At 47.2% G+C, this 17,001-nt stretch overlaps 1 protein-coding gene across 1 annotated transcript in view; it reads right to left on the bottom strand.

Annotated features, from left to right (window-relative positions):
• EPYC (epiphycan) overlaps positions 1-13,951 on the bottom strand; it is a 73,258-nt gene extending 59,307 nt beyond the window's left edge. Inside the window, exons 1-2 of the mRNA XM_056569389.1 lie at positions 13,823-13,951; positions 863-1,029 (exon numbers count right to left, since the gene is read on the bottom strand). The gene's annotated coding sequence lies outside the window, so the exon portion shown is untranslated. The remainder of the gene's footprint in view (positions 1-862; positions 1,030-13,822) is intronic.
• Positions 13,952-17,001: the final 3,050 nt, after the last annotated feature.

Below are 17,001 nucleotides of genomic sequence, written 5' to 3'. Positions count from 1 at the left end.
ATGTGGTGTCTTCAAGAATGACAGTTCTCTTTAAGATGCTAAGAGTTGCATAGTCCCATACACTTGTTCTATTCATCTACAGTTCCTAGTGCCTCTAGTCCAGATACATTACCAATTCATGCGCCAGAATGATCTGACACACAAACTCAATTTCAGTAAGTTAAAAGAAAGAAAGCTTTTATGAAGCAGCTTTAGGCATGTGGATATGAAATTCCACTGGGAAAAGAGAGCAGTACAAAGCTCTCATTTATGTCAGGTTCTCAAAGATACTTTATGCAGTGCACCCATCATGAGAACTCTGCCTGAGTTACCTATTTCCATTGCAAAAGTTGAAACAGCAGCTTCAGTGTGAAATCTGCATGGTTTGCAAATATTATATGTAACCAAAATAGAAAATCAGTAAATAAAACAATAAATAATGTGTTGATATTCAAAGATAAATATACATACATGATATATGTATATATATATATATATATATATATATATATATATATATATATATCTATACACATACATTTAATTTTACCTTATAATATTTGACAACATAACCAATACAAATGTGTCAAGGAGTAAGCAATTGTTAATAAATACAAGTAACAAGTAATTATCTATTTATAATAATGCATTTAAAATGGCAGAAAATAATCAAATATAATTTAACATAGTGTAAGACCTATTCTACATAATCAATATCTAAATTGATTTACCCATGTATCCATTTTGAAATTATAAGCTTGTTTAATGTTTTGGGAATCGCCATTACTTACTATGCTTTTGGGTGGTATTAAAATGATTTCCTAAGTAAATAATTATTGTACAAAAACAATTCGTATAAGGAGATAGCAAGAAGGAAACTTACCTTGGCTCCTGTTTTTTGGAATGGCAGCAGGTTAGATGGTGTACAGTGTAAGTGGGATGTGACCTGACCACTTACAAGTCATATCTCAGTCTGAAGGAGGGTGGTACACTGACTGCTAAATATCAACTTGGAGTTCACACCATGAGATCTCTTTCAGTTTTTGCATGCTAGAATCGGCAGTATTAACAATTTAAATGTCTAAATATGGTGTCCACTATGCATTGACATTGGTTTATAAAAACATGAGTTAACCAAGTAGTTTGTTTTACTATATGAATACCTTCATTGTGGCTTCCTGGTTTAGGGACTTTGAATTGATATCATTAGGTTACAGAAACAACCTCTTAAAATATCAGCAGCAGCAAGAGACTGAATCTTTAGTTTACAATTTACATTGCAGATTGAATGTTTTCAAACATAAATTCACATAAACTGTGTATAAAAATATGAAAATGTAAAGGGATCCAAATATGATGCATGTGTATCACCAACTTTAGTCCATAGTGTAAAGTTTTGACACTAAAACCTTTTAAGATATCCTGACATTTCTTTGTTAGTTGGCCAGTTTAAACTTATCCTTCCTACATCGTTGTTTATTTTCAGAACAGTTAATTTTGCAGAAGAACCAACAATATAATTGTATATTTTTTCTGTGCTTCTGTGAGACATACAAACAAATGATGAGAACTCATTGAAAGCAGGAGGCCAGTATTGAGTTTTGTTGTCTTCCTGAATAACATTCTGTTGTGTTATCCTAATGGGAATAGCACAGAATGTTGCTGTCCATTATGGCTAATAAATTAGAGCTTTTCTGGTCTGGCTGTTTCCGCTTCTGTCCCATACTGCCTTGACTGGTCATCATGGCCATCTTAGTGACCATCATCACTATCATGTTGTGAGGGTGCCCTGTCCCCTATACTTTCAACTGATTCCATCTCTAAATACTCCCCAGGTCCCACTTCCTTATCCTTATCCAACTCCTCAACATTCATAATGCAGCAAGCCAGATGTTAACCTTCTTTTTTGCCTTCCGTAATCATCACCATGAGCATGTGCTCCAAAAGGAATATAAGCAGCATAATATTATTCATTCTGCCATTGTCCCTGCTGATACATTTTGTTGCCTCTTCAAAAGGCCATGGCACGTGTCTTTGATCAGTTTCCAGTGCCTGAGCTGAAAGTCACAGGGGCTTCAATAGCTGTCCATCTGCTGCATTAGGAAATCAGTTGCCACTTTTTGCTGCTGGTACAGACAGTCCAATATGTGTAAGGTTGAGTTCACAAATTGCAGATTAAGCAATCTTGCGAAAGACCTTTTTGGTCCTGTAAGTCTAGTAAGTCATGCCTAAAGCATCACTCTCATTTGTAAATATTTTTGACAGGTCGTTCAGACATGTCAAAAGTTTAGATCTTGGTCAGGAGATACAGCTGGATGAAGTACGCAGAAGCTCCTGTCACGATTCGGCTTACGGGTTGTGGATCCGCTGTGTCAGCGAGGGATTGGCGTGGACCGTGCTAGTGGACCGGTTCTAAGAGGCTACTGGTTTTCACCAGAGCCCGCCGCAAAGCGGGATGGTCTTGCTGCGGCAGTAGCAACCAGGTCGTATCCACTAGCAACAGCTCTACCTCGCTGACTGCTGAGAAGGCGTGGGACAGAAGGACTAGGCAGAGGCAAGGTCAGACGTAGCAGAAGGTCGGGGGCAGGCGGCAAGGTTCGTAGTCAGGATGGGTAGCAGAAGTTCAGGTACACAGGCTTTGGACACACTAAACGCTTTCACTGGCACAAGGCAACAAGATCCGGCAAGGGAGTGCATGGGAGGAGGTCAGATAAAGGCAGGGAGCAGGTGGAAGCCAATAAGCTAATTGGGCCAGGCACCAATCATTGGTGCACTGGCCCTTTAAGTCTCAGAGAGCTGGCGCGCGCGCGCCCTAGAGAGCGGAGCCGCGCGCGCCAGCACATGACAGCAGGGGACCGGGACGGGTAAGTGACCTGGGATGCGATTCGCGAGCGGGCGCGTCCCGCTGTGCGAATCGCATCCCCAACGGCCAAGACAGTGCAGCGCTCCCGGTCAGCGGGACTGACCGGGGCGCTGCAGGGAGAAAGACGCCGTGAGCGCTCCGGGGAGGAGCGGGGACCCGGAGCGCTAGGCGTAACAGTACCCCCCCCCTTAGGTCTCCCCTTCTCTTTGTCCGGTAACTGCCTCCCCTGGGATGAGGACACCGGGAAAGAATGGAGGGTTTCCTCAACGGCAGGCAGTACAGCAGGAGTGGGAATGGGGAGGGAGGGCAGAGGGCGAGGCCTGGCACGGGGCAGTGCGACACCAGGACGGGGGCCATGGGGAGGCACAGAGGCTTGCCTGACGGGACTGGGAGGGGGGGAGAGGCACTTCCTGTGGCAGGCAGAGTCCCAGTTCCTGATCTCCCCGGTGGTCCAATCAATGGTGGGGGAATGAAGCCGGAGCCATGGCAGACCGAGGAGGACCTCAGAGGTACAGCCGGGGAGAACGAATAGCTCAATCCTCTCGAGGTGGGGTCCAATAGACATGAGGAGGGGTTCTGTGCGGTAACGCACGGTGCAGTCCAATCTGGCTCCGTTGACCGCGGAAATGTAGAGCGGCTTGACAAGACGGGTCACCGGGATGCTGAATTTATTAACAAAGGACTCCAAAATAAAATTCCCGGAGGCACCAGAGTCCAAGCAGGCCACGGCTGAGAGGGAGGAGTTGGCTGTAGGAGAAATCCGCACGGGCACCGTGAGACGTGGAGAAGAAGACTTAGAACCAAAAGATGCCACACCCACGTGAGCTGGGTGCGTGCGTGCGTTTCCCAGGCGTGGAGGACGGATAGGGCAATCCACCAAGAAATGCTCAGTACTGGCACAGTACAGACAGAGATTTTCTTCTCTACGGCGATTCCTCTCTTCCTGGGTCAGGCGAGACCGATCCACTTGCATGGCCTCCTCGGCGGGAGGCCCAGGCGAAGACTGCAAAGGATGCTGTGGGAGAGGTGCCCAGAGATCTAAGTCTTTTTCCTGGCGGAGCTCTTGGTGTCGCTCAGAAAAACGCATGTCAATGCGGGTAGCCAAATGGATGAGTTCTTGGAGGTTGGCAGGAATCTCTCGTGCGGCCAGCACATCCTTGATGCGACTGGATAGGCCTTTTTTAAAGGTCGCGCAGAGAGCCTCATTATTCCAGGATAGTTCAGAAGCAAAAGTACGGAATTGTATGGCGTACTCGCCAACGGAAGAATTACCCTGGACCAGGTTCAGCAAGGCAGTCTCAGCAGAAGAGGCTTGGGCAGGTTCCTCGAAGACACTTCGGACTTCAGCGAATAAGGACTGGACTGTGGCTGTGGCAGGATCATTGCGGTCCCAGAGCGGTGTGGCCCAAGACAAGGCCTTTCCTGAAAGAAGGCTTACTACGAACGCCACCTTAGACCGTTCTGTAGGAAACAAGTCCGACAACATCTCCATATGCAGGGAACACTGAGACAAAAATCCACGGCAGAGTTTAGAGTCCCCATCAAATTTGTCCGGCAGGGACAAGCGTAGGTTAGGAGCGGCCACTCGCTGCGGAGGAGGTGCAGGAGCTGGCGGAGGAGATGGTTGCTGCTGTAGCAGAGGCAGAAGTTGCTGTAACATGGCGGTCAACTGCGACAGCTGCTGTCCTTGTTGGGCAATCTGCTGCGATTGCTGAGCGACCACCGTGGGAAGATCAGCGAGACTTGGCAGCGGCACCTCAGCGGGATCCATGGCCGGATCTACTGTCACGATTCGGCTTACGGGTTGTGGATCCGCTGTGTCAGCGAGGGATTGGCGTGGACCGTGCTAGTGGACCGGTTCTAAGAGGCTACTGGTTTTCACCAGAGCCCGCCGCAAAGCGGGATGGTCTTGCTGCGGCAGTAGCAACCAGGTCGTATCCACTAGCAACAGCTCTACCTCGCTGACTGCTGAGAAGGCGTGGGACAGAAGGACTAGGCAGAGGCAAGGTCAGACGTAGCAGAAGGTCGGGGGCAGGCGGCAAGGTTCGTAGTCAGGATGGGTAGCAGAAGTTCAGGTACACAGGCTTTGGACACACTAAACGCTTTCACTGGCACAAGGCAACAAGATCCGGCAAGGGAGTGCATGGGAGGAGGTCAGATAAAGGCAGGGAGCAGGTGGAAGCCAATAAGCTAATTGGGCCAGGCACCAATCATTGGTGCACTGGCCCTTTAAGTCTCAGAGAGCTGGCGCGCGCGCGCCCTAGAGAGCGGAGCCGCGCGCGCCAGCACATGACAGCAGGGGACCGGGACGGGTAAGTGACCTGGGATGCGATTCGCGAGCGGGCGCGTCCCGCTGTGCGAATCGCATCCCCAACGGCCAAGACAGTGCAGCGCTCCCGGTCAGCGGGACTGACCGGGGCGCTGCAGGGAGAAAGACGCCGTGAGCGCTCCGGGGAGGAGCGGGGACCCGGAGCGCTAGGCGTAACAGCTCCTCTCACTCACTGGCTGTCACTCAAACCTGACTCATTCTCCATAGACTGTATGGAATGAACTAGACTTGATGGTTGACAAGGCAGTGGAGTTTGCTGCCATGCACTTCACAGGTTTATAACTTGCGGTCGCAGTGGGTTTCAGGACTAAGATCCAGTGTGATCTAAACTTTTGACATATCTGAATGTCAAAATCTTTTACAAATGACAGTGATGCCTTAAAAGCATAAGAATGGCTAAAGTGAATGCAAACTCTCCTGGACATAGCCAACACATCCTTTGAACCGACATACATTTTTAAGAAACATCTTAAGACCAGATTGTTATTGGCAGCACTCCGGACATTCAGCCCGGCCGTGAGTGCACCCCTTCTGATGGCTGCGGCGGCTTCTGGACTCACTGTGTGGGATGCACCAGCACCTGACCTTGCTCCTTTGCCGCCTTCCTCCTGACCTAGTGCTTGTGACCCGACCACGCTTCCTAGCTGCCTGCCCTTCTGACCTGTGCTTCGTCTGACTATGTCATCCAACTGTGCCGAGTTACATCTGGGCAACCTGTGTGGATGGACCGTGCTAGGGGTAGCGACCTGGGTGCAGCCTACCACAGCAAGGCCATCCCGCTTTGCAGCGGGCTCTGGTGAAAACCAGTGGCACCTTAGACTCCGCTCCCTGGTACGGTTCAGTCATTGTCCACACAGGCCAGCGGATCCACTTCCCAGCCCCTTACAGAGATTTAGCACATGAGCCATACAAGGAGAATGTATCATGCCACCTAGACGCAGCGTATCCACAATGTTCTTGCTGTTATCAGTAACCCCAATGTCCTGTTTCAGGTTACAAGCAAGACATTTCCTCCTGCAGACAGGGCAGCAAGCTGTGTGGCTTTTCTATCCCAGCTTCACTTTGCACTGATGAAAGTAGGGGGTGGGGGGAGCTACATTCTATCCTGTGGGGAATTTTAAGATATCCATTGAGGAGGACCTGGATGAGGAGGAGAATAAGTGGAAGGTGTCCGAAGTTGAACAGGATCAGATTGTTACGGTGGAGCATCGTACTGAAATATGTTGACCTAGTGGGTCGTAAAACATATATATTGGCCCTGGCTATAACTACAACTATCTACCATCTCATATACTGTGCTTCACACTGACAACTGCATGAAGTGACCCATCCTCCTCTCAACATGATTGTGCAAAATGGTACAGCATTTTTAGAGAAGGGACTTGTAGAGATCAGCGAATTGAGCTGAACAAACCAGTTCTCTTTTTTTTTTTCAAACTTTATTTAAGTTTTCATATAATAACAAACAAACTCCATCACGGAGAAAGAAAAGTACATTAAAGGGATATTCCAGGCCATCAACTGGCTCCGGAAAGTTAAACAGATTTGTAAATTACTTCTATTAAAAAATCTTAATCCTTCCAATAGTAATTAGCTTCTGAAGTTGAGTTGTGGTTTTCTGTCTAACTGCTCTCTGATGACTCATGTCCAGGGAGCTGTGCAGTTCCTATGGGGGTATTCTCCCATCATGCACAGCTCCCGGGACGTGACATCATCATTGAGCAGTTAGACAGAAAACTTCAGAAGCTAATAACTTTTGGAAGGATTAAGATGTTTTAATAGAAGTAATTTACAAATCTGTTAAACTTTCCGGAGCCAGTTGATATATATATATATATATATATATATATATATATATATATATATATATAAGGTTTTGCTTGGAATACCCCTTTAAACATCGAACATACAATCAAACAAACAGTCCATCTGGTGTATAGCATACATTACAAGTTATCCATCCAAATGAAAGCATCATCACATTAGAGAATCTTAAAGAACCTCACGCCACGAAAACCATTGCTCTATCCGGGGTTTGGGTAAGCCCAGTCTTTTAGCTATTAATCCCTCCATTGTGAGATTATGCTTCACCATAGCTTTAACGGCAGAGATCTCCGGTATCTCAGCCGATTTCCAAAGCTTTGCGATGGAGGACCTAACCACAGTAAGAACCTGAAATATCAAGGTTATCTCCCCTAAGGGGAGGAGTTCCAAGTTCAGGGATAACAAGGCAACCTCTGGTCCCCAGTTAAGGTGGGTATCTATCGCTGTGTCCAGAAGGCACGCAATCTCATGCCATAGGGGTACCATATTTGGGCAGGACCACCAGATATGTAGGAGGGACCCTTCAGGATCCCCACAGTGCCAACAAGCAGAGGAGACATTAGGATAAATTCTGGAGAGCCTAACAGGGGTATAATACCACCTATATAACAGTTTGCGGGATGTCTCAAAATGATTGGCACATCTAGAAAATCTCTTAGGAAGGTGAAATGCAAACTCCCATTGTTCGGGGGTAAATGTACATGTGAGATCCTTCTCCCAACGAGCTTGGAAATTGTATCGCTCATGTGAGTCTAGTTTCAGAATATGATCATAACCAACCATAATGCCCTTCCTGAAGGTCCCTCCATTGAAAAAGTGAGATTCAAACTGTGTCTTGGGCAAAGCGTCAGGCCAACGAAGGGACCCCAAGAAGTGGCGTAGTCTAAGGTACTTATAGAAATCTCTATGGACAAGGAGTATCTGGACACCAGAGTAGAAATGGCAATAGGCCATTCTCGTCCACCATATCTGCCACACATTTTATACCATTTGCAATCCAGACTGTGAGATCTAAATCCGGCAGGTGAGATGCAATTGCTTCTAGGGGAATATGAAATTTGTGGAGGGGAATCAATGAACTACCAACCGTGGATCTACTCCAAAGTCTAATCGCAGCCGCAATAGTAGAATAAGGCGAAGAGGGGCAGGAAGCGGGGTTAAAGCGCAGAGACCAGAGAAAACAACAGAGGGAGGGGGAGGCTAATAAATCAGCTTCAATGTCGACCCAGTGAAGGGAGTCCGTCTGCCACCACCATCTCTTGAGTTGGTCTAATATGACTGATTGATAATATGCCCTAAGGTTGGGGACACCCATACCACCCCTGCTAATGGGCTGATACAGAATAGAAGCACTAACTCTAGAACACTTGCCCGCCCATATAAAGATAAGTAAGAGCCTCTGTAGCTGGGAAAGATAAACAGCAGGGAGGACTACCGGTAAGTTTCTAAAAAAAGAAGAGGATTTTAGGCAACAGCATCATCTTCGATGCGGCAATCCTACCTGCCCACGAGATTGGCAACATAGAGTATCCCTCAAGGTCCCTAGTAAGATGCGACTGCATCAGGGCAAAATTTGTTGACACTAATCTGTCGGGTCTCGAGGTGAGGACTATGCCTAGGTACGGTATTTGCCCCTTTGCCCATGTGAAGGGAAACTGCCTCCTCAAGGCCTGCTCCATCTCACCAGGAATATTGATGGGTAGTATGCTGGACTTGGAGGCATTAAGTTTGTAATAGCTCACCCTACTAAACTCTTCAATGACATCTACAATTGCAGGGAGAGATTTTTCAGGATGGGAAGTGCATATAATGACGTTGTCGGCAAACAGACCAATACGATGCTCGGTGGTACCTATTCGGATGCCTTCAATAGCAGACAACATCCTTATATGCTGAGCAAAAGGCTCCATGACCAAGGTAAAAATAACTGGGGACAGGGGACATCCCTGCCTGGTTCCGTTGCTAAGGGTGAAACTCTGGGAGAGGGCTCGCTGAGGGGGTGGTGTACAGGGCCATAATCGCCCCCTCAAATTTGGGAGGGATCCGGAACTTTCGTAGTACGGCTCGTAAGTATTCCCAATGTACCCGGTCGAACGCCTTCTCCGCATCCAAGGAAAGGAGAAGAGAAGGCGTCCGACCGGCACGGGTTCTGGTTATCAAGTCAAGGAGGCGTCTCGTGCCATCAAGGGTCTGGCGACCCTGCACAAACCCCACCTGGTCCCTAGCAATGAGTTTCGGCAGCAATGGGTTGAGGCGCTGAGCTAGTAGCATTGCATAGAGTTTAATGTCGCTAACAGTTAAATGGGCCTATAACTGCTCATCGTGTCAGACGGTTTACCCGTCTTAGGAATGGTGACCACTAGTGCCTCCAACATCTCATCAGGGGGGTGGCCCGTTCCTGCAATATAGTTGAAAATCCTAGGTAAGATCGGAGATATCTCGGGGCAAAACCTTTTATAGAAGTCATTCGTCAGACCGTCCGATCCGGGTGATTTAGCCACTTTAAGGGAACGAATACAATGAGCAACCTCTTCTTCAGTAAACTCTCTATTTAAATCCTCAGTTTTCTCAGGGGACAAAGAAGGGAGGGACACAGAAGAAAGAAAGGAAGAAATAGCTGCGCCTGACGGTTGTATAGCTCAAATTGTATAGCTGTTTATAGTAAGAAGCAAAACTGTCGGCAATACCCTGGGGATCAGATATCTTAGCACCATTGGGGCAAGTAATGTAGGCTATTCTAGATTTTGCGGTAATGCACTGGATTTATTGCCCTGCCAATAATAAGACATTTTAAAGGGTAGCTCTCATCAAATAAACTTTTGATATATTTTAGATTAATGAATGTTGAATAACTTTCCAATAGCATGTTAATGAAAAATATGCTTCTTTCTATTGTATTTTTCCCGATCAGTCCTGTCAGCAAGCATTTCTGACTCATGCTGGAGTCCTAAACACTCAGAGCTGCCAGCCTGCTTTGATCACAGCCAGACAGGCTATGAACAAAGCAGGCTGGCAGCTCTGAGTGTTCTCCTTTGTGAACAAAGCAGACTGGCAGCTCGTAGTGTTTAGGACTCCAGCATGAGTCTGAAATGCTTGCTGCCAGGATTGGTAGGGAGACCCCTAGTGGTCATTTCTTCAAAGTGGAAAATTAAATAGAAAGAAGCATATTTTTTAATAACATGCAATTGTGAAGTTATTCTGCATACGTTACTCTATAATATCTCAAAAGTTTTTTTGATGAGAGGTACCCTTTAAGTTTCCTAAGGGCTAATTCATAAGAGTGTAGGGAGAGCTCATGCAACTGGGAACTAAGCTGCGAGATTTCAGTAGCAACCTCTGATGAGAAGGAGATCTTGTTACATCTATGGAGTTCAGCTATTTTCTGCTGGAGTTCTAGGGACCGAGCAGTTCTCATCTTCCTCTCCTCTCGGTTTATCTAATAAAATGGCCTCTGATGGTAGCCTTGAAGGCACACCACATTACGGAGTCAGAGACATCCCCTGTGTCATTAACCCGAAAATAAGAGGAAATAACCGTAGAGGTAGCATCAGCATACTCAGGGTTATGCAGGACCATGGGATTAAGCCTCCAAACCCTTGCTGGGTGCTGTAAGTACGTTTCTCTAACGGAAATACTAATGGGGGAGTGGTCTGACCACTCAAGTGGAAGAATCTGGGTGTCCGCTATTAGGGGCAGCAAGGATTGCGAGACAAGCATATAATCAATGCGAGAATATGTACGATGCGCAGAGGAGTAAAACGTAAAATCTTTTTCAGTAGGGTGCAACACCGTCCACGCATCGTGCAATCCAGCTCCCAAGACCAGTGAGAAGAAACCTGAGGTTCCCTCCCTAACATGCGTTGTAGTGGAGTCAACGTGAGGCCACTTGGACATATTAAAATCCCCTAAGACTACTATGTGTCCTCTAGCTACCTCCTCCACCCTCTTCAATACAGATCTCAAAAAAGCACATTGTTTGCGGTTCGGAGCATAGACAGCAACTAGGGTATAAAGCACACTGTTTAGGAGGCATACTAGGATAATATACCTTCCACCTTCGTCAATCACACTATGCTGTACAGATAAGGCTAGGGAGTCCCTGATCGCCAGACACACACCTCCTCTCTTACTAAGGGCAGGGGCATGAATAATATGGGGATACCTCTTATGCAGAAGACGACCGGCATCCTCCGGCTTCAGGTGCGTCTCCTGTACACACAAAACATCTGCGCTCAATCGCTTCGCCTCCCTCCATAACTGAGAGCGCTCGAAAGGGGAATTGAGCCCCCTTGCGTTAATACAGATCAGCTTAACAACCATTTATACGTAAAAAACATATCTCTCATGCCGATTCCCATAGGTTGGACACGAAACAGTAGCATTAAGGCGCTAAGTACATATATTGAGGCTAGAGGCTTATATGGGAGGCTAGTGATGGATATGGTATACAGCAGGCACCAGACAGAGCAATAGGGAAGTAAAAAAAAAAAACAGAACAGGAGAATCCAAGTAAAAACAACAACTGAAAAAGAACAGCAGACATACAGAAAATACCGTAAAGGCCATGTGGTAAGCCTTAAGTGGGGACAGTGGTAAGGAGAGTCCGCAGCTAGGCCTTAAGGAAGAGTATAGGTATTGAACATAACCCTAGCAGAGAGTCCTAAAGAAGGGTACACAAGCACCCACCCGAAGTCACTGACACCTACAGTAAAGGTATTATAGCTTAAGTAGCAGTATGAAGGCTAAGCGGGCACACTCGGTCCAAAAAAGAAGAAACACAGTTATTTGGCACTTTTACGCTTACGGCTCTTCCCCAGTTCCCAATCCGCCTCCACTTCAGTAATCAGGGGCACTCCAGATGAACGGGGCGGTGAGGCAGGACTGGGTAAATTCCATTTCAAACACAGCTGGTCCAAATCCTCAGGTGAAGAGACCACTATCTTGTCGCCGTTTTTAGTGACAATCAGCTTGACGGGGAACCCCCATTTGTATGGAATCCCGTGGTCACGTAAAATCTTCACGCCGGAGCTAAAATCGCGCCTCCTCGCTAATGTTGCCTCTGACAGATCAGTGAACAGCTGTAATCAGAGGAATCGCTCTGGCAAAGATGGGGAGGCACGTGCAGCTGGCATCAATTGATCTTTAATATGGAAGAAGTGCATGCGGAGAATTACATCTCTTGGGACCGTAGCAGGTAAGGACTTAGGCTTCGGGAGCCTATGCACTCTGTCCATGAGGAGATCCATGGAGGAAGCCTGGGGCAGGAGCAAAGTGAAGAAGTCCGTCAGGTATCCCTTCAGGTCCTCTGTTTTAACAGATTCCGGCACTCCACGCACCCACAAGTTATTTCGGCGGGACCGGTCCTCGATATCTGCGATCTTAAGTTTCAGGTCTGCCACCTCATCCTAAAGGGTATAGGCAAGGTCCACAACGGTGTTATGGGAGGCCGTCAGCTCAGACATCTTATTCTCTATATGGGAGGTACCATTCCCTAAGGAGGCAATCTCAGTCTGGATGCTAGTTACAGCCTGTTGTATATCAACTTGCAGGGAGCTCTGCAGTTCAGCCAGAAGCACTCTCATTATGTGCTAAGTCACAGGAGGTTGCTGGGGCGCCATAAACTCCCTGCTAATGTGGCCTCCGGGGCTCTGCAGCACAGAAGGAGCAGGGGAGAAGCGTACCTGTTGGGAGCTGCGAATCCCAGAGGAGCGCCCAGCTGGAATCGGGGATTGGTACAGTCCAGCGTCCGACTTGGAGAGCGAGGAAGCCGGTGAGGCACTACCCGCGGCAGGCGAGGCGGAGCCGCTAGGAGACGGAGCTCCGGTCAGGTGCGCAGGAGAAGCATCCGTGCCATCTTTAGCTTCATCAGGCTTTTCTTTTTGCCCTTCTTCCTTGTCATGGCCATAAGGACTGAATGTTCCCCTTTCACTCTCGGTAGGTTTCAGGCGAGTAGCGAGGATTAGGTAGCTGTGAAGCTGCTGTAAGGCCCAGGTAGTAGCGGAGCACTGGGATTATGCATCCGCCGCCATGCGCTGCTAGACACGCCCCCCCGGCAAACCAGTTCTCATTCAGAACTTTGGGGTGAAAGTGACTCGCCAAACTTTTGAACATTGCCAGGTTCAGTTCAAGTGAGCCTGGCAAGGGCAGTAATAATAGCAGAAGGCATGAGGAAAACATGGAATTTTGGCACCTGAATGAGGAGGGAGTGCTGGGAACACTGAGATGACATCACAGTAGCTCAGGATACCTTGCAGCTATCAGCAAGATTGCATGACCCAATCATTGCTTTGCAATATGAGCCATACAGCTCCCAGACCAATGAGGACACAGCATAGGGGTGGGTTATAAAGTCTATGCACTGCTTCGCAGCCACCAATTTAGAGAGAGAAAACTGAGACAGACTATTGATCCCATAAAGCCTTTATAAATCAAATTTCAAAGCAAGTTGAGCAAATCATTATTCAGTAGGCTGACCTAGGACTATAACCTCCTGTCGACTGCAGTGCTGTGTCCAGTTGGTACACTACAAATAACTTTTGAAAACATAAAGTAAGCTGTGGCCAGGGTACGAATAAAAGAAATATGGGGGATGCTTATTAAATCCCGTCCAGAGGAAAAGTTGGTGAATTGCCCATAGCAACCAATCAAATTGCTTCTTTCATTTTTCAGAAACCTTTTCAAAAATAAAAGAAGCAATCTGATTGGTTGTTATGGGCAACTCACCAACTTTTCCTCTGGACAGGTTTTGATAAATCTCCCCCATATGTCTCTACGTAGGCACATTGAGCAGCATCACAAGGCCACATTGGACAGTCAATATTTCTCACAATATGAAGAAAGCCTTGCCCCTGCTGCTGCTCCTCCAAATCCCTCTTATCTGTCTAGCAACCAGGCCTTGTCCACAAGCAGTACATTCTCTGTCTTTATCAGTGTGTGTCCTCCTTCTTTATCCTGTCAGTTATTTGGCTGTCTGTGAATAATGAGAGTTGTTGTTTAGCAACAGTGAGCCTCCAACTGTTGCTAAATTACATTCACATCACTCCTAGCTCCTACACAGCCTTTGACTGATGACTCGCTGTTGCTAAACTCCCATACTTTTTAACATGCCTTTTCAAAAGAAAAAGGCATGCTGTCTGGGAATGATAGGAGTTAGAGTTAAAGGGGTACTCCAGTGGAAAACTATTTTTTTTTTAAATCAACTGGTGCCAGAAAAATGAACAGTTTTTAAAATTTCTTCTATTAAAAAAATCTTAATCCTTTCAGTACTTATTAGCTGCTGTATAATACATTTTCATTTTTAATTTATTTTCTGTCTTTCCACTGTGCTCTCTGCTGATGCCTCTGTCCATATCAAGAACTGCAGAAGTATAGGAGAAAAAAGCTGTGATGGCGCTCCCAAGGAAGTAACCCAAGTCGTGGGTATTGATGCAAAATAATTTATTCTTACAGCACAAGAAAAACAAAGAAAATAATAAATAAATATAAAGCAAGACGCATTTCGGGAGTCACAGCTCCCTTTTTCAATTGCAGGTGGTTGCTGTATGGCAAGATAACAGGTATACGTGTTTAAATACATGAAAAAAATGGCGCCAAAACCAGGTAAGCTGGTGACGTCATGTGGGGTAGATGCTGGGGCCAGGTAAGGGCCAGGCATTAAAGACCTAAATAATAAAACATATTCAAAGAAGGGGCATGAAAACCACATAAAACATGTAAAAAAACATAGGTATAGTCTTTTACAGGAGTATTTGATAGTTCAAACTGAACCGCGAGAAATGTCCGTGGTGGCGACCAATCAGGAAGCTGCCGGCGTCCGTGGGACCAAACAGGAGGCAGTAGGAGGAAGCTGTCATTGCTGTGCAGGGTTGCCGCTGTAGGGAATGAATGGAGACGAGCCTCTTGAAGCTGATTGGCCGCTTGCTGCCAGAGGTGAAGAGGTGGCCAATCAGGAGCGAGCCGTACTAGGCTGTGTACAGTTACGATGTCATAGGGGAACATAGGCCGTATGGGGATATAGTCCAAAGATGTGTAAGGGGATAGTGGGCGGGATGCTGATTGTCTGTCCGAGATCTTAGATGAGCCAATCAGAGGGGGGACGTATAAATCCGGGTTGCAAGTCTTTGTCGCTGGTGGCGGTAGAATAAAGTAAAAAAATGTCAGCCAATCGCTGTTGGACCGGTCCGGGTGGCGGCCAATCAGAATGAAGACGTGTATATCCTCTACGGGAGATTCCTAGAGGCATCAGCGGCAAATCCATTATGAATAATACGACCAATAGCTGCTGGGCAGGTCTCGGCGGCAACCAATCATGAAGAGGGATGTGTTGTAGTGCTGTCAGGATGCCGGTGTCAGACTTTATCACCGTCCGGGCGGGCTGTCATCTAATCTGGAGGTCATCGAAGTCCGAAGCACACTCGGAACTTGTCATGGAGGAGCTGGAAACCTGTAAGGGAGTAAAGAGGTAGAAGGGGAGGGGAGAAACAGGAGGTACTGGCGGCGGCTTGCTGTCAGCTTGTCCCGCAGTGAGGAGGCATCTGGTGTGGCTGTCATGATGTCATCGGGACCTTGTGCTGCCATTATCTGGCATCAGTGGGTGGGCTGGGGGTATGTATAACGTGACATTTTCGATGTATTCATTCAGACCAGAGGGTGTCAAAGTTTTGAGGGTGAAGATCCAGAAATCTTCACGTTTCCTCAGTACTGCGAAGCGGTGGGCGGTGTCGGCGGAGATGTGTTCAATGGGTGTGATGGTGTGACACCTGAAGTCGCTGCTGTGCTTTTCCGCTGCATGCCTGGAAACACTGTGGAGTTGGTACCCCTTGGTGACATTGGATCTGTGCTTGTTAATGCGCTGATTCAGTGGTTGGATGGCACATCCGATGTACTGGAGACCACAGGGGCACTCGAGGAGGTAGATCACGTAGGAGGTGCTGCAGTTGATGGAACTCTTGATGGGGTAAGTGATGTTGGTGATCTTGCAGGTGAACTTGGTGCATTTGTTCGCAATGTTGTTGCAGCATTTGCAGAGGGGTTTGCTGCACTTGTATGAGCCGGTGACAGGTGGGGTGTCCAACAGGGTAGTTTGTTTCTTTGGTGCTTTGAGCTTATTGGGTGCCAGCATATTTTTGAGAGACCTGTTCTTTCTGAAAGTGATAATAGGTCTGGGTGGCAAAACGTCTTTAAGGAAGGGGTCCAGCAGGAGGGTCTTCCAGTGGTCAGTGATGATTTTCTTGATGCTCTTGTGGTCATCATTGTAGGTAGTGATGAAGTTGAAGGAGTGGGTATGTTCAGGTGGGTCATTGTTGGTGACCTTAGGTTTCAAACACTCTTTCTGTGAAAATTTGCTAGCCTTGAGTTTGCTCTGGTTGATGAGTGAGGTGGGGTAGCCTTTGGATTTGAAGCGCTGGTCCAGGATTCTACTTTGGTCCACAAAGTCTGAGGGTTCGGTGCAGTTTCTTCTGATTCTTTTGTATTGACCAAAGGGGATGTTCTGAGTCCACTTCTTAAAGTGGCAGCTGTCATAGTTGAGGTAGCTGTTCCCATCCACTGACTTGAAGTAGGTCTTAGTCTGGACCTGGTTGTCCTTGGTGTGGTGGACAATGTTCTGTTCTGTTAAGTAGGACGATGCCGCCGCCTTTGTCAGCTGATTTAATGACGATGTTGGGGTCATCTGCCAGTTCTTTGATGGCTTTTCTCTGTTGAGATGTGAGGTTGCTGGAGCCCTTAGGTCTGTTGGAGGGTTTGCAGAGTCTCTCAAAGTCAGTTGATACTCCGGCGGTGAAGGTGTCGATGAGGTTGCCTTTATGATGAGCTGGAAAGAACAGGGACTTGGGTTTGAGTCCACTGTGATGTGGTGGAGGATCAATCGGTGTGGCAGGTACCGATGTCTGTGCAGCTGCAGGTGTCTCTTTCGCCTAGTGGCGTAATTTCCTGATGTAGGCATTGAGGTCCAGGAACAGGGTAAAGTCATTTGGTCTGGCTGATGGGACACTCTCATGGTGTTTAG

The sequence above is a fragment of the Hyla sarda genome, chromosome 4 (assembly GCF_029499605.1).
Source record: "Hyla sarda isolate aHylSar1 chromosome 4, aHylSar1.hap1, whole genome shotgun sequence".
Classification (NCBI taxonomy): domain Eukaryota; kingdom Metazoa; phylum Chordata; class Amphibia; order Anura; family Hylidae; genus Hyla; species Hyla sarda.
This window is presented reverse-complemented; position numbering and strand designations above follow the sequence as displayed.